Raw genomic sequence first — 17751 nt, 5'->3', positions numbered from 1 at the left:
TACTATGATAGCTGGGAACAGCTCAGAAACACTACAAGTCAAAATGAGTTCTTCTGGCAGTGCAAAAGTATACCAATTATGTGAGATAGATGGGGATACACCACTATGTTTCCATAACAAACAGCAGATGCCGGGTACCCAGAAACCAAGCTGACTGCAGGTTTAGTGGAGTTCTAGGATTGATGAGGCCAGATGCAAACTGGAAGAAATTTGAGGCATTCACAGAGAAAGAACTTGGAGTGACACATAGTCACATTAAATAAATTATGAAAAGAAAATAAATATTTTTTGTTTATTTTTATTCCTGAATGTGTCAGGATTCTTCTTGTTATAGGTGGTTTATTCTGTATGTGTGTGATAATATAAATGTGTATATAATAAAAAAAATGTTTAATTAATAAAAAAGAAAAAAACAAAAAACAAAGAAAAGAATAAAACATTAAAAAAAGAAAAGAAAATTTAAACACACACACAACTTCACTCATTCACACTCAAAAGTGAAAACGCAAACAAGGTCATCCCAAGCTCAAAGCAAATCGTAACACTGCCTTGCCTTTGCTGATATGGGCTGACAGTCATGTGGTGCACATTGACAAAAGCATCGGATTCATGTGAAGTAGAGAGAAAATGAAATGTTCAAAAGACACATGAAAACAGTTATTGGTTCTCTATACTTGCAAATAACTGTTCCTAAACCATGCCCTTTATTCCTCCCAGAAGCTCTCATGACAAGAAACTTCAGCTCTGTCTTATAAATGATAAAACCAAGACACAAGACAGTGAATTTGCAATATTAGATAAATTAATATAGGCAAACAGTATGCCTGTGGGCAGACTTTATACTTCTTGCTCATGGCAGCATTATCCAGATCGACTAAGAAAAGTAAGCAAGAAAAATCCATCTGCCATCTCCTTCCACTAATGATGCTCAGCATAGAAGTATATCATACGACATATATTTTTAGTATTGGAAAAATTTTCTAAATTTTTCTAAAATTCTGAGAACACACAAAGATTTCATAATAATTAAGCAAAAGCCAAAGGTGGAAGAAGTGAGTTATGCAGAGGAATCAATTTTGTTAAGTTATTACTGTGTCATTTGCTGTTACTACTTGTTAAATCATCTATGACTCTTGAATGGAAGTGGTGACTTTCCACCACTCATGCGCTTTTCCTGAAGAGTCAGTGTTGCCTGGAAACACAGGTTGCAGATGAGCTGGCAGGAAAAAATCCTCTCAGGCATGGAAACAGTGACAATTAACCTAAGGGTAAGCACCATTACCCACAATCATAAAAAAATAGACATATAAAATAAGAGGAACCATCTTTGGGATTTGGAGAGATTAAACCAATATCATATATACAATAATCCAGGATTTTCTTGAGTATTACCAAATAGTCATTCTTTTGTGTGTCAGTTTTTGCCAATGTTTGGTAAAGTTCTCAAAAGGTAATATTGACAAGGTCACAATTCAGCCTTTCCCTTAGAAACTTGACTTTCCTTCCATCAATTTGTTGAACCCTAAATAGAAAAATGAACAAATAATGCTTCAAATTTAAATGGGACCTGGGTGAAATACCCTAACCAGAAAAAACAGCAGCTCTACATAAATGAAGCCATAGTTACCAAGTAGAACAAAGAGAAACATAGGGTTGCAAGTAGGCCTTTAAGTAATATGATAAAATCTGAAATTGAAGAGCTGAAATCAAAAGGCATTTACATCAATGTCAGACACTTAAGGAGATTATCTAAAAGAATCACTACAGCCTAGAGCAAGCAGCAGCCGTCCTCACATGATGACCACAGAATGTAGCACAAGGGCTTAGCCTGTGGGGCAGAATGCCTGGGGACTCCAACCTTGCATAGAAGATGGGGGGGGGGGGCAGGGGGCCGAGAGGGAGGAAACATCTTGATGTGTAAGCACTTCCATCAATATCTCATTCAAGTTGAAGTCAAAGAATAGCATTCGGGCAATGGAGTTTTATTTTTTAATTAAAAGGAAATACAAAAATACAGATTTCTTGCAACTCTATTTTAAGTGATTGATATTATCACGAGGGCTTTAATTTTACTTTTTCAGGGCATACATGCGTTAGCAAGTTATCTCCGTCTAAGTCTTAAAAATGATAGAAAGGTTTATCATTGTATAAAATACTATTCTTTCAAACAATTTACAAGGTATCAATTACATAATAAATAAAGGTCGAAATGTTTGTTACCCTGTCTTAAAAGTTAATAATTTGGAATCAGGTCTTTCATTTTGTTATATTTTAGGCATATTAACTCATTACTATTATCCAGTCTCAAGTTTTTCTGTGTTGAAATTAAAATTTCTGAGATGCTATCACTTGCTCATTTAATAGAGAATTCTTTTGTTTAGCATAGGCCTATCCTAGAAACATGAAAAACACTTTTTTTACTTAGTGTTCTTCATGGCAGTTTCCATGTAAATTGGGGTGTATTAATACAATATATTCATTCCTTATAGCTAACTTTAAAGAATGCCAAACTTCCTAGAAAGCTCACAAAATCCTTATAAGTTCTTGCTTAACATTTTAGAAGGTTTCAAATACTGAAATTCTTAGTGCTTCCATTTTTTCATACAGTGGAATTTCATATACAAATAGAAAAGAGTTATCCTTATGATTTTCTGTTACTAAGTCTAAAATTAAAATTTCTGCAAAAAACCCTACAATTTCCCATTGATTGCCTAGAGCTAAAAGAGACTTATTTTGACATCGGTGTTAAACAGAAGCATAAATCAAGTGTAGACCATACTGCATGTATGTTTTATAGTACAGAGATTATTGCACACATTAGATTTAATTTTGCATGTTATTTTTCAGTTTCAAGAGGGCTCAATTGTATGTGTATGTGTGTTACAAGGGAGGCCTCAGTTCTCTTTGTACAAATATTATTCTTTTCTTTAATGTCTAAATGAAGTAACTCAAGTTGAATAGTTTTTAGTTGTAGTAATTACTGTCTTGCCTTACAAGTTCATGAAGATAGGGCCAGCAGAGAGATGCCAAGAAATAGGGTACTAGAAAAGGGACCCCAAAAGTTGTTTTCTTGATCTCTCTTGCTTGAAACTTCCAGTCCCACAATCCTCTTGTCACACAGCATTACCTTCTGTATTCAAAAGTATCAGAAATGTCAAAGTTTAAAAGTTAATACCCCTTATTTAAGGTTTGAGATATTGGGTAGCAGGTTGATGAGCACAACTACAGCATGAAACAGGAAACAACCAAATATATATCAAAATCCAGTTGAATGGAGGAAGGTAGTTTCTGGAGATCTACAGCCCCCAGAGTAACTCAGAGCTATGCACGCCATATTTCACAAGGGAATAGAGAAGAGGAGTTCAAAGGCTGCAGGTAGGAGAGACTAATTTCTACACAGATATAAGGCTAGTTGATCTGATTTGATTTTTATCATTACTCATTGTATTTATTTACTGAGTTGTCATGCTGCACCATATAAATATCTATGATTATTATGCATCAATCAAAATTCATTTCTAGAAATGAACCACCAATGTGGTTCATGTGGTGGTGCACGTCTTTAATCCTAACACTTGGGGAGGCAGAGGTAGGCCGATCTCTGTAAGTTCAGGGCCAGCCTCAAAGCTACACAGAAAAACCATGTCTCAGAAACCAAGAAAGCGTGTGTGTGTGTGTGTGTGTGTGTGTGTGTGTGTGTGTGCGCGCGCGTGTGTGTGTGTGTGTGAGAGAGAGAGAGAGAGAGAGAGAGAGAGAGAGAGAGAGAGAGAGAGAGAGAGAGAGAGAGCCATCAAAAGAATAAATACACAGCAATACACGTGAACCACAAATATATTTTAATAAAACAAGCCAAACTCAAAAGGTGCAATCATATTTATAGGATAACCAAAAAATCTACAAAAAGCCAGATTAATAATGATCCCTGGACCTTAGGTATAGGAGTGTTGTGTATCAGTTGTCACTAGGCACCCCAGCTCTGTATTTTGATCAGTTGTAAATTTTCCTAATAGTGTTCATCCATTGCAAAGAGAAGTTTTCTTGATAAGAAGTGAAGAGTGCACTACACTTATGTGTGGGTAGAAGGACCATATGGAGAATGTACTTAGGGATTTCTGGCCTAGTGACATGGCAGCTGTAGGCCCTCCTCCAAGAGTACTGATTTTACCAGCTCCGGGTAGGTAGATGATAGGTTTCCTGTACTAGGCTTTGATTTTCTTCTTGAGCAAGCCTTAAGTCTAATTAGTAGTAAACACACTACTAAGAAATGTGTGCCATGGGGGCCATTGTGGATTCAAACACATCAGAACTGCTTAGGACTATTGGTTGCTTCAGAAGCTCTCATGCTGTGGGTTGAGAGTGTGTTTCCTAAGAACGTCAGAGAAGCCATACCCATGAGGTCTCAGCAATATGGAAGTTTAAACATTACATGAACAAAGATGATGGCTGTAGACATGAAAACATGAAAGGGGAAAGCCCATGAGGCCTCAATCCTAGAGAAAGAACTACAGGAAACTAAGGAATGCAAAAAAAAAAAAAAAAGGACTTTTCCTAGAGAAGAGAATTTGTCCAATACCAACGGTTAACTCTGAAAGAATATACAGGTAATAGACTGAGAAGGTTGTATTTATACACACACACACACACACACACACAGAGAGAGAGAGAGAGAGAGAGAGAGAGAGAGAGAGAGAGAGAGAGAGAGAGAGAGAAAGACCTAAGAACAAGAGGTCATTTATCCATTAGTTTGAAAGTGAGCAAGAGGATAGGGGAGGCATATATAGGAGGCTTTGGAGGTAGGAAAAGAAAGAAAATAATAATGATGTATTGTTTTCTCAAAAAATATAGAGTGTAATAAAAAAGAGAAAAGTATGACAAAGTTAAAACTCAAAAAAAGAAAAGGAAAGAAGGAAGAAAGAAGGAAGGAGGGAAGGAAGGAAGGAAGGAATGCAGATCCAATGCAGATTCAAAGGGAAAGGCAAACCAGTGGCTACTGTTACCACAGGGTGGGAGCAAAGACAATGGAGTATGAAATCAGAGACCTTGAGTCTGACTTCTACCTGACCATCTACAAGGGAATTCCACGACATTAAGATTAGTCCTGCTCTACTGGCAAAGCAATAGACTGGTGGATCAATGGAATCGAATCAAAGACCCAGAGATGAATCCACACACATTTGCTCACTTGATTTTTGACAAAGAAGCCAAAGCTATTCATTGGAAAAAGGATAGCATCTTCAACAAATGGTGCTGGTCTAACTGGATGTCTACATGTAGGAAAATGCAATTAGACCCTTATTTGTCACCATGCACAAAACTCAAGTCCAAGTGGATTAAAGACCTCAACTTAAAACCAGAGACATTAATTCAGTTAGAGGAAAAAGTGGGGAAGAGCCTGAGACACATAGGCACAGGAAACAACTTCCTGAACCAACAGCCCAGGCCTTAATGTCAACAATTAATAAATGGGACCTCATGAGGCTGAGAAGCTTCTGTAAGGCAAGAGACACTGTCAAGAGAACAAAGCGACAGCCTACAGAATGGGAAAAGATCTTCACCAACCCTTCATCTGACAAAGGTTTAATATCCAAAATATATAAAGAACTCAAGAAATTAAACACCACAAAACCAAACAACCCAATTGTGAAATGGGGCTTGGAACTTAACAGAGAATTCTCAACAGAGGAATATCAAATGGCCGAGAAACACTTAAAGAAATGCTCGTCCTCGTTAGTCATCAGAGAAATGCAAATCAAAACGACACTGAGATTCCATCTTACACCCATCAGAATGGCTAAGATCAAAAACTCAAATGACACCACATGTTGACAAGGATGTGGAGAGAGAGGAACACTCCTTCATTGCTGGTGGGAATGCAAACTAGTACAACCACTTTAGAAAGCTATCTGGTGCTTTCTCAGAAAAATGGGAATAGAGCTTTCTCAAGACCCAGCCATCCCACTTCTTGGAATATACCCAGAAAATGCCCTACAACACAACAGGGACATATGCTCAACCATGTTCATAGCTGCTCTATACATAATAGCCAGAACATGGAAACAGACTAAGTGTCCCTCAGTAGAAGAATGGACTAAGAAACTGTGGTATATTTACACGATGGAATACTACTCAGCTATTAAAAACGAGGAATTCCCAAAATTTGTGGACAAATGGATTGATCTAGAAATTATCATCATGAGTGAATTCACCCAGAAGCAAAAAGAGACAAACGGTATATACTCACTCATATCAAAACACTAGTCCAAGGGATACGTACCATGAAAATCTTTACTTACCAAGAAAGTGGGTCAGAGGAGAGGATATCCGATTGAGACTTTAGGCAAGAGTAGCATGGAAGAAAGAGGAAATAGTAGGACCCCCAGGGTCCTGGAAACCTACAAGAAGAACTTTATGACAGGCAGATCTGGATCCTGGGGTCCTCCTCAAACTAAGGCACCAGCCAAGGAGAATATAGGCAGTAAGCTTCGAACCCCTACCAAGACCTAGCCAACGAACATGATACTCTCCACTGTTGAGTGGAGAGTGAGATCTGACTCTCACACGAACTCTGGTGCCCCTTTTCTGACTATGTCCCCCGGATGGGGAGACCTGGTGGCACTCAGAGGAAGGATAGCTAGTTACCAAGAAGAGACTTGATATTCTGAGAGCATATATAGGGGGAGGAGGTCTCCCTCAGTCACAGACATAGGGGAGGGGAGAAGGGGAGAAATGGGAGGGAGGGAAGAATGAGAGGAAACAGGGGAAGGGCTAACAATGGAGATGTAATATGAATAAATTAATAAAAATAAAGCAAAAAAAAAAAAAAAAAAGATTAGTCCTGCTCTTGCCGCAGGCTGCCCCTCTTGGTCTATGGCTCCTCTCCTCTCCCCTCTCTTCTCACATGCCCCAGCTCAGTTTGGTCATGTTCACTCTAGACTCTGCAGATGTCCCTGCCTCTGGCTTTGCTCTGCCTTTTAGATACAATAGACTTCCTCCTCCCCCTATTGAAAAAACAAGACATTGAGTCTTGCACCAATGCTGTTCCAGGTCCACTATCAATATGAAAGTTTTATCTCTTTAGTTCTCATTTCCAAAGTTTCCAATCTCTTGTTACCCTGACATCATAAGACATCTTTTGACCACCAAAAGCAAAAACAGCAATTCACTTAAGAACAACAATTTATAATACCTGATGTGGTACTTCATGTCCACAGTCCCAGAGCTCAGAAGGCCAGAGAAGGTGGATTGCTATGAGACAGAGGCTAGCCTGGCCTACTTTTGAATTCCAGGCCAGCCTGAGCTACTCTGTGACAGTCTGGCTCAAAGAAAACCAGCAGACATACTAAGAGCAATATTTTAGCACGTGTCACCATGTTTTCCCTTCACTACTTTGAGCAAAGTCATTGCTTTTAGCAGACTCTACGCAAACCAAGTCTTAGAGAAGTGTTTCATTTCCAACTTGTTTACTTTTTCACAAATAAAAGAACCATCTGTTAGTCAGAATTGGCTATTTATTGTCAACTGGCTAGAAAGCTCGTGGATGCTGCACAGTGGTGTCGGCTTCCCAGGCTTTTTTGTCCCAGATTTAATGTCTTACAAGTATTGCGCTGCCAGCTCCCTGCATCCCTCCCCACTAGAAGTTCTCATGAAAAGAAAAAGACTATGTAGTAAAATTTCTTTCCAAATTCTCAGTTCCTCTTTGTCCACCATTGTCCACAGGACAAGGACACACATTATGCACTCATGTGCTCAGTTTCTTGCCTAAATTTTGATTAGGCAAATACTTTATATTCAAAGTGAATCCACATTTAGAGAAAAAAAATAGTGCTAATTCAAAAGGATAAAATTATTTTAAAACTACACAGCTGTCTTGAGATGCATAATCTTGTGATCTCAGGCTTTGAATATAAATGAATTCACACCAATATCGTCTGATACTGCTGCCATTACTTAGATGGTCCCAAGAGTCTGCATGGAAAAACAGTTGTTCATCTATGCATATCTGCTGAGGAAAAAAAATCAAAAACAAGGAGCCACGCTCCAGAGTCTCTCTTTAGGTTGTTCATTTCAAAGAACCTTGGATGTTCCTGCCTTTCGTTAGGAGGGAAGTCATTTATTTCCTGACCGAGGTAGTAGCAGCATCATTCTCAAGGTAAAAGTGTCATGGGTTTACCAGGAGCTTTCTCTTGAGGGTTACAATTCTGAAGCAACGGAGTATGCACTTTGGATACAAACCCTCTTGCTGTATCTCACCTCTCTATGCAACTATATTTTCATGGTAGGATAAGGAACAGGGTGTCATGGGCAACTCTGAAGCCGATGGTGACTATTAGGTATGAGTCATGCAGCCATTAGTTTCTGGTGCTGGAATCTAGGGCTTTTACCAGCACACATGAAACTGTGGAGATTAATTTCAAACAGCTTAAAGTCTCACATTCTTAGTGACTTTTGAGAGAACCACCTTCGCAAATTTATACTGGCTTGTGTTTTGTCAGCTGATGTCACCTGCACGCTTATGAGCAGCTACATCATTGCCTGACAGATCTCCTTAGAACCTTCCCACATCACTCACATGATACTTTAGCCTGACTAGGGCTGGTGTTCTTTTTCCCTCCTTGGAATCTTGCTCTTGATTTCCTAACTTTTCCAAGCGACTAATGTCAACTCCTCACTGAATACTTGTGTATCTCTAAGCAGCCTGCTCTGCTGCCCAGGTTTGGCTTATCTGTCCATATTTCATACAAGAGTTGCAGGAATCCAGAACTTCGTGGCTTGGAGGACACTTGTACACACAGTATCCTGGACTCCTAACTTCAGTGTGGTCTGTTGGGAGATAGATCCTTTAAAGGCATAGTTGTGCTTATATGTCATAATCCAATAGAATCTGTATCTTCCCAAGAGGAGGATGAGACTCCATACCCTCACAATGGGGTTGCATATAGGTAGTCCTGTGAGGACAGAATACTTCATGTTTGAGCCAAAGAACCAAAGCTCCACCAATTCAGCCTAAATTTCTAGACACCAGAATTGTGAGAAAATTAATTTCTTTTGTTTAAGAGACAGCCTGAAGATTTTGCAATGGAAACACCAGCTAAATAATTTAGAGATTCCTGGGCTGTGCTCCGCCACCCACAACTTCCACCATCCTGTGAGAGTTGGGCATCTTGATTAACTCTGGCATTCTTCAAGAGAATTTGGATATGAGCCCTGTGTGATGTCAAAGTCTGGGTCACTGTGAGACTAGCTTCCTTCTGTGCAACATATGGCACTTGTTGATTTTATTTCTCTTTTAACAAAGTTTTTACTTTTGTCTTTAAAATTGAGGTAGTGGAGTTTTACTGTACAGGATTCAGGAAAAAGATTTCACAAGTTCCTAGTAAAAAAGTATTGCTACAAGATCACCAGTTAATATTGGTTGTGAACTTTTAGGTCACAAGTTTTCCCACACAGGGACTAACTAAATATTTTGAAATAAATTCATGTTTTCAATGTATTATTATAATTCAAAAATTATAAGGAAATAGAACATCATCATTCTATGGTCTTTTGCCCAAATATTTAAATTTTATAAACTTGTATCTAAAATCACACCCCAATTTGGAAATATATAAACATTAAGCATAGTAATTTTGTTTTAGATATTATTTTTAAGTAATTTGTTTTCCATATTTTATGTCAAAAAATTTAAATTTAATTTAATATTTAAATTAACTAGAAATATAATTTTTCTGTAAAATTAAAATCATTGGTGTTTTTAAAATGATGAGCTGTCAAATTATCCCTCAATGCTCCTTCAACAGAAGTCTATGACAGTGTGCTAAGTAAAATTCTGTCACTAAGTCATCAGGGTTTGGACAATCATTCCACCAAAGACTCTATCAGGATTACCAATACTAACACAATAGATGTTACATCATCATGCACTCACAAAAAAAACTATTTTTAAACATTTCTTTTCTATCACTTGTTCTTATTATAAGAAAAAAAATAAATAGGATTTAAGTAAACTGAATATTTACCCAGCAATAAACCTTACTTTAAAAATAATTAAAACATTTTTAATCTTACCATATAATAGAATATAAAAACAGATCACTTCACATATGAGAAAAGTTATTTATCTTGAGCCATATTGTAGATTCTATGCAATCTATGAAGAGAATCCTCTTGTCATTGGACTGTCTGGGACACTTAATCACCGGTCTTCTTCTATATGAGAAAGCAGAGACTGGGAAAACACAGTGGTGCACGCATGTCTGGTATGATTGACACTATATGTTCACCCTCCAACACTAGAAGAAAACAAAGACAGAAGGGGAAGAGAAGAGGAGGATGTGAGTTGAAGAAGGAAAAATGTGAGTCAAGGCTAATGGAACCAGAGATTTTGAAGCAGTTGTCTATCAGAGCAGGCATTGTTGGCTGTTTGTCCTCATATCCATCCGTAGTTTCCGGTTGCTCTGTGCTGCCTCTCACTGCTGCTGCTGAACTCTGCAGGCAGAAGTCCCTCTCCTTTTACATCTCCCTCTAAGCTGTTCTCCTACCTCCTCCATGACTAAATTATACCAGAAATGGCCACTGAATTCCTTACAGTAGTAACTTTCTATTATAAATTCTTAAAGTGGTTGTAGTTTTCTCTTTTGAATCTTAGCACAAGTATTATTTGCATTTTGTCTACTTGTATCTTCACTTGGGATTTGTCTGATTCTTGACAAAGTTTAATGTGATTTATAAAATATATTTTATTAATTTATTCATATTACATCTCAATTGTTATCCCATCCCTTGTATCCTCCCATTCCTCCCTCCCTCCCATTTTCCCCTTACTCCCCTCCCCTGTGACTGCGACTGAGGGAGACCTCCTACCCCTGTATATGCTCATAGGGTATCAAGTCTCTTCTTAGTAGCCTGCTATCCTTCCTCTGAGTGCCACCAGGCCTCCCCATCCAGGGGACGTGGTCAAATATGGGTCACCAGGGTTTGTGTGAAAGTCAGACCCCACTCTCCACTGAACTGTGGAGAATGTCCTGTGCATTGGGAAGATCTGGGTAGGGATTCAAAATTTACTGTACGTATTGTCCTTGGCTATGATTTTTGGAAGAACTGTAAAATGTAAGAAATAGATTTGTGAGATTATTTGCATAAAGCTAACAGGGGTGAGGGAAGCACAGTGAGCTAAAAAGACTAGATGAAACATCAGGTATAAAGCTTAAATGATGAAAACTAGATTCTGTAGGTATGTAACTTATCAAATTAACTATAAACATTCTAGTAGTATGTGAGAAAAGAAAAACAAAAAGAAAGGAAGAGGGGAGAAGGAGAGAGAAGGAATCTGCTACTTATTTAGCTATTAGCATCTAGTTATTCATATACACTTAAGATGCACATAAGGTTTTACATTTTGAAGGCTTGGTTTTTTTATTTTCAAAACAAACAACACTAAATCACTAATGTGTCTTCTAGTATTGCTTGCTTCAATGAGCCCCAATCAATCGCTAGGATTCGTAAAATCCATGGAACTCACTGACCCCTGCCCCCAAGGGGGCACTGCAGTAGTCAAGACCCTTTCCAAGGTGCTAGTGGATTTACAACCCTTCCGTGCAATACTCTGCCAAGCTTACAGCATTCACAGTAGGACTTACATTTCTTTTTATTATTACTTGCCCATAATCTGAAAATTATTTAATTCTTAAAAAGAAAGGATTCACTATAAGAATTCTCAAAATTACCCCTTTCCCTAAAATAAAGCTTATTAGAGTGGGACACCATTCTACAACGCATGGCACCCTTTTAGTCATGGACAGTCGTTTTTTATAGGAGTACATGGATCATTTTCTAACACATGCTTCAATAAAAGCAACTCTAGTTGTCAAATCTTCAAAAATCACATTTGGATATTGTATGCACAACTTGTTCTATATCTTCTAAATGATGCATAATGTTACACGGTGTCCCAAATCGCATATCTTTTATTCATTATCTTCAACAAGTAAGCTGTGTTCTCTCTGCAAGAAATTTCTCTGAGCTATCGTGTAGAATTTGTTGCTCAGGGGCATAAGAAAAGTCATACCTAGGTTCATTTAGTGTAGATGGATTTCTTTCCAATGCAGTGCTGTAGGTTATGTCCCTTTCTTCATAGTTTACAATGCTTTATATATGTTCTCATTCTCCTAAGTCTTTGGTAACTGTGTTATTTTTTTTCTTTTTTATAACTTTTAACATACATATTTATATTATTGCATATGAATAAAATAAACTACATACAGCAGGAAGAGCCCTGAGACAATCAGGAGTTATATAAATATTACATTCCTAGTGACTTGGCTATCTTCCTGTTTTGTTGGGTCTAAATTTCTGAATGGAAAATGAGTATCTATCATATTTCATCTCTATTACCTTAAAGTATCTATCTTTAAAAACATCTTAACCCTTACCAATTAAGCTTACCTATAAGACTAAACTATCTGGTTTTCAACCCCATGAGAGAATTGAGAAGGGATAAAATTTAAATACCTGAGTGAACCAGAGGTGAAGGGTAGCAAATTCCAAAACGAAAAATTGACTGAGACAATTTACTGCCTGAACAGTCACCCACTACTCTCTATAACATTGGAGCCGGACTTCTAGCCCAATATTTCTGACAGACATATTTGCAAGGCAGGAACTATTGAGGACTTGTCTACCCTTTCTTGGAAGAGTTCAGCTGTTGACTCTGCCTGCATCTAAGCTTGACCACTTTTTTTAAACTAATTTATTCAGATTACATCTCATTTGTTATCCCCTTACTTGTAACTTCCCATTCTCCCCTCCTTCCCTCTTTCATCCTATTCCTCTCCCCTAGGTTTGTGACAGAAGGGGACCTCCCCCAACCATATGCCTGCTTCTTCTTCCTCTGAGTGCCACCAGATCTCCCCTCCCAGGGTAAGTGGTCAAATAAGGGGCACCAGAGTTCATGTCAGAGTAAGTCCTTGCTCTCCACACAACTGAGGAGAATGTGCTGTCCATTGGCAAGATCTGAACAGGAGTTCTAGGTTTACTGCATGCATTATCCGTGGTTGGTACAGTAGTTTGAGCTTGTCCATTTCTAATTTACTCCTTTTGTGGCAACATCTCATTTTGTAATCCAACTGGACCTACAGCTTGCAATCATTCTGCCTCACCCATCCAGGTGTAATTGAAGCATCTTGCTGCCTTGATAAACAACTGATAGCAACAAATTGAACACTAAAACTACTTATCTTTGATCACATATTCCTAGTATTTAGTCTATAGTAATCAATTTCTGCCCTGTTGTTCCTGGGCCTGATAAGACAGAGATGAGCTTTGAGGGGCAAAGTTAATCGCTGCTGCCTTCCATGAAAGAAGGACAAGGCTAGGAACAATGATACTTTTATCTACTATGTCTACCAGACCAGCTCCACCACACCATCTCAATAACACCATCAAGTTATGAAACCAAAAAATTCTCATAATCCAGGAGCTCCTAATCATTTGCTCCTGAAAGAGTTTTTTGGTGAAAGAGGAAGCATGTGAGCAATTGGGAGCCAAAGAATCATAAAAGTCACACCATGCAACAGACTTCACACAAGAGATTTATTGGGGGGAAGGCACAAAATGGTTGCCTCTGAGTGGAGATGGAGACAGCTACAGGCCAGGCTGAAATGGTGAGCTTTATAAGGGGTAAGGGGCATGAAGTTAGGGAAAATATGGCAATGGTGGAAAGGTTCATATTGGCCATTAGTGATGACAAAGCCATTGGCACTGAGTCATTGAAGACAATGTTGGGGATAGGGGAGCACCTGACTCTGGGTTGTGGGCAGTACTTACTTGACTAGCAACTCAACCAACTAGGGCTCAGGCTTTCCTCACATGAAACACTGGAGAAAACTATATACCAAACTCTAGTATCTGTGAAGATAGGAAGGCATTTCATTTAAGTTTACTTTTTCTCTGATTTATGAATTTGAATACTTTTAAAGAAACAAAGTTCAACTTTTTGGAATACACACACACACACACACACACACACACACACACACACACACAAACACACACACACATATTGAGGTTTTCTTTATTCATTGGAGGGTACCAGTAAGCGTATGTTTAAGACACATCAAAACCATAATGAATTCCACCTACTTTTGTTAACATTAGCAATTTGATAGCATAATTCATCATGCTTAGAGTCTATCTTAAGTCAGCCTTAAAATGGTATATAATGCAGTCTCCCACTTGCTTTTTTTTCTCATTTTTTATATACTGAACTAACTTCCCAATACTTTATAATATCAGGCCTTTCCCTGTAGATGTGTGCACCAAATTAATTAAACATCATATTGTAATTAATACAGGTATGCCTGTTTTAATTACATCTTTGGTCAGTTGGTCAGTTGGTCTGTATGTCCATTCCTGTGCTATTATGTATGCTGTAGTATTGCAATGTAGCATAGTATTTGTCAGGAGAACACTTGCAGCTTTTCCAGAAGTCATTTCTATAGTATAGAGGAATTTGTGTCAATTTGTAATAGCTTTTGTTGCTCAAAAACCTTTGGTTGAAAGTTGAATTCAAAGTAAGTTAAACATTATTTTGGAAAATTTGTAAACAGCATTTTACTATTCAGTAATTTCACATCTTTCTGTTATATAGCAGAGGTTAACATTTTCCATCTGAAATACTATAAACATTCTTTAATATTCATGCTCATACACCTTTTCAAGTGTAATTTTTTTCCTCTACATTTCTGTTCAATTAGTCCTCTTGGACAAGTGCACTATTGGTTGTTTTGAATTGACTTGTTAAGCAATGATCTTGACAAATTCTCTTATCCTTTGTGATAATTATATGTCTTTTCCTGTAAAACTTGCTTGTGTTGTGATGACAATATAGTCATCAGAAAGAATTTTATTTCTTTCATTTCCTAGAGTCTGCTTCCACAGTAACATTGACTATACTGTGGGAAAACTATTACCCTGTATGTTAAATTAAATATATTTGGAACCATTGAGATACTTTATTTTCATCTGTTGGCCCTTCAATATGATAAACATCATTAGATATTATTTGGGGAGGGAGATTTAACTGGCTCATTTGTAATGCCACTAAAATTTTTTGCATATGGACCTTATGAGCAGGGATAAGAATTCATCTGTAGTATTTCATATCTTTGATATAGGCACTGTAGTTCAGTTTACCATTGTCTTTTTAAAAAATATATTTATTTATTTACTTACTTACTTATTTATCTATTTATTTATTTATTTTAGAAATTCGTCCATTTTGAGCAGCCAGACCTGCTCGGGGCCAGGATGATGTCAGATGCAAATGTTACCACCCAGGACTATACAGATTCTATTGCAGCTGAAGGTCTGTGTTAATGTACATGGCCTGCATTACCACTGAAGGCTATACACAAATCTGCATGTCTGTGATCTCTGCTGTAGCCTGAAGGCGTGTCAGTGTTCATAGGCTGTTCGGCCACGGGGGCCATATTGATGTGAGCAGCCCGCGCTGCCACCTAAGGCCATGTTGATGTCTGTGGTCCTGGCAGCCTTCAAGCACAATGTCCGCGCTTGTGGTCCTATTTTATCAGAGGGCTTATTCGTGGTCTGTGCTGGCAACAGAAACTCTGTGGCAGTCCATGATCTATGCTCCCACTGACTATGAAGTGCAAGGGCGCTACTTCTGTCATGATATTGATGACTGCAGGTGCACAGTTGAGAGGGAAGAACATAGAAGGCTTCTGTGACAACCCTTACCCCTCTACCCTCTGCTCGCTACCCCCCCTCCCCCCGAAAAAGTAACAGCGTAGACAAGAAGCCAAGAAAAAACTCTTAAAAATATGATGGAGATGCTGAAGATTAGCTCATCACAATTGATGCCTCTGGCAGGGGTGTGGGAGAAGGACTCAGCTCTATTTAAGGGCCAGGGCACTGAGAGTTTTACCATGCTCAAATAAGTATATAAAGAGTACAAATTGGACTTTTTAAAAAATTGTCTTTACTTCTATGGGGAAAGGGATGTCACAAAAGGGGACAGACTTGGAAGAGCTGGGAAAGGGCAGTGTTCAGGGTACAAAATGTGAAATTCCCAGAGAATAAATAAAAATGTTATATTAAAAAATGAAGAGGAAATTCGTCGATTTTATTTGAATACGTATTTCTATGACATTCACAGTATGTTTTAAAATTTTAGTGGGTTTTTTGTTTTCTTTCTGGTTTTTGATACAGAGGCTTACTCTACTCTCCTTGTAGCTGTAGCCACACCTGGTCTGCATCTCACTGTGCAGAATTGCAGTAGGCTCTTCTCAAATTCATAGCATATCTTGTCTCCCAAATGGTGGAATTAAAATGTGTTCCAATAGATTTTAATATTTTCATGTTTTTTACTTTTTCATACATATTTGGCATTTTCTCAGGTTTTTGGTCTGGTTTTTGTTTTGTTTTTTTTGTTTTGTTTTGTTTTGTGGCTTTTGGGGGGACTTGTTTTATTAATAGTAACCTGGTGGTGTTCATTCGTTTGCTTGTTTGCTTTACTTTTTTTGGATTTCATTGTTATTATTGTTGAGATAGGTCTCATATACCTATACTGGCATAGAGCTGGCCATGTAACTAAGGATGACCTTTAACTCCTGATCCTGTTTTCACTTCCTGAGTGATTAGATCACTGGTGTATGTCATCATTACTCTTTTTTCTTTCTTTTATTGCTAAGGGCAGGCTTTGTGCATGCCAACCAAGTACTCTACCAAATATCCCAACCTCTACATCCAAGACGAGTCCTTACTGAATCACAGGCTGGCTTCCGATCCTCAATCCTCTTGCCCGCTCCTCCACAGCACAGAGACCGCAGAAGCACGCCATTACTGCAGGCTTGTTCTAATTTCCAACTGTTCTTTTCAGGGAAATATTTATCTTGATGATTTCTGTTTTTCTTTGTTAATGGTTTTATATCATGTCTTATTTATTTTCCTGTTAATTGTGCTTACACACAAGAAGCTTACACAGAAGGGGGTGGGAGATCAATGACAGCCTGAGAGACACGGGAGATTTTTTTTCTCAGAAATCAAACAGAGCACCACTACAAGCACCTTCACTACCACCACAAAACTCGAGGAAACAACAAACCAATGAATAAAGTCAATATATAAATCCAGAGCTTAACTGTCCTGATGTGACTGGATGTGCAGGAATGGATGGAGTAGGATATTCCATTTCTATGGAATAGGATTGGGAGGGATAGGGAAAGGAGGGAAGGTGGAACTGGGATAAGAGGATGGATAGGAACTAGGACAAGGATGTAAAGTGAATAAATAATTTAATTAATAAAGAAACCCAGAGATTAAGTTTTACTTATTATAAAACTATAGTTTAAAGAAATATATAACCAATCAAACTGAAACTATCATAAAATAGTAAACAGGTAACAACACTAGAAACTAAACATAATTTCTAGGAAAAATAGTTAATCTTAAATGTTTTGTTTTGTTTTAATTTTTTTCTTAATTTATTCTTGTTAGATCTCAATGGTTATCCCATCCCTTGTATCCTCCCATTCCTCCCTCCCTCCCATTTTCCACTTACTCCCTTCCCCTATGACTGTGACTGAGGGGGACTTCCTCCCCCTGTATCAAGTCTCTTCTTGGTACCCTGCTATGCTTCCTCTGAGTGGCACCAGGTCTTCCCCTCCAGGAGACATGGTCAAATATGAGACACCAGAGTTCGTGTGAAAGTCAGACCCCACTCTCCACTGAACTGTG

The sequence above is a fragment of the Acomys russatus genome, chromosome 24 (genome assembly GCF_903995435.1).
Source record: "Acomys russatus chromosome 24, mAcoRus1.1, whole genome shotgun sequence".
NCBI classification, from domain to species: domain Eukaryota; kingdom Metazoa; phylum Chordata; class Mammalia; order Rodentia; family Muridae; genus Acomys; species Acomys russatus.
This window is presented reverse-complemented; position numbering follows the sequence as displayed.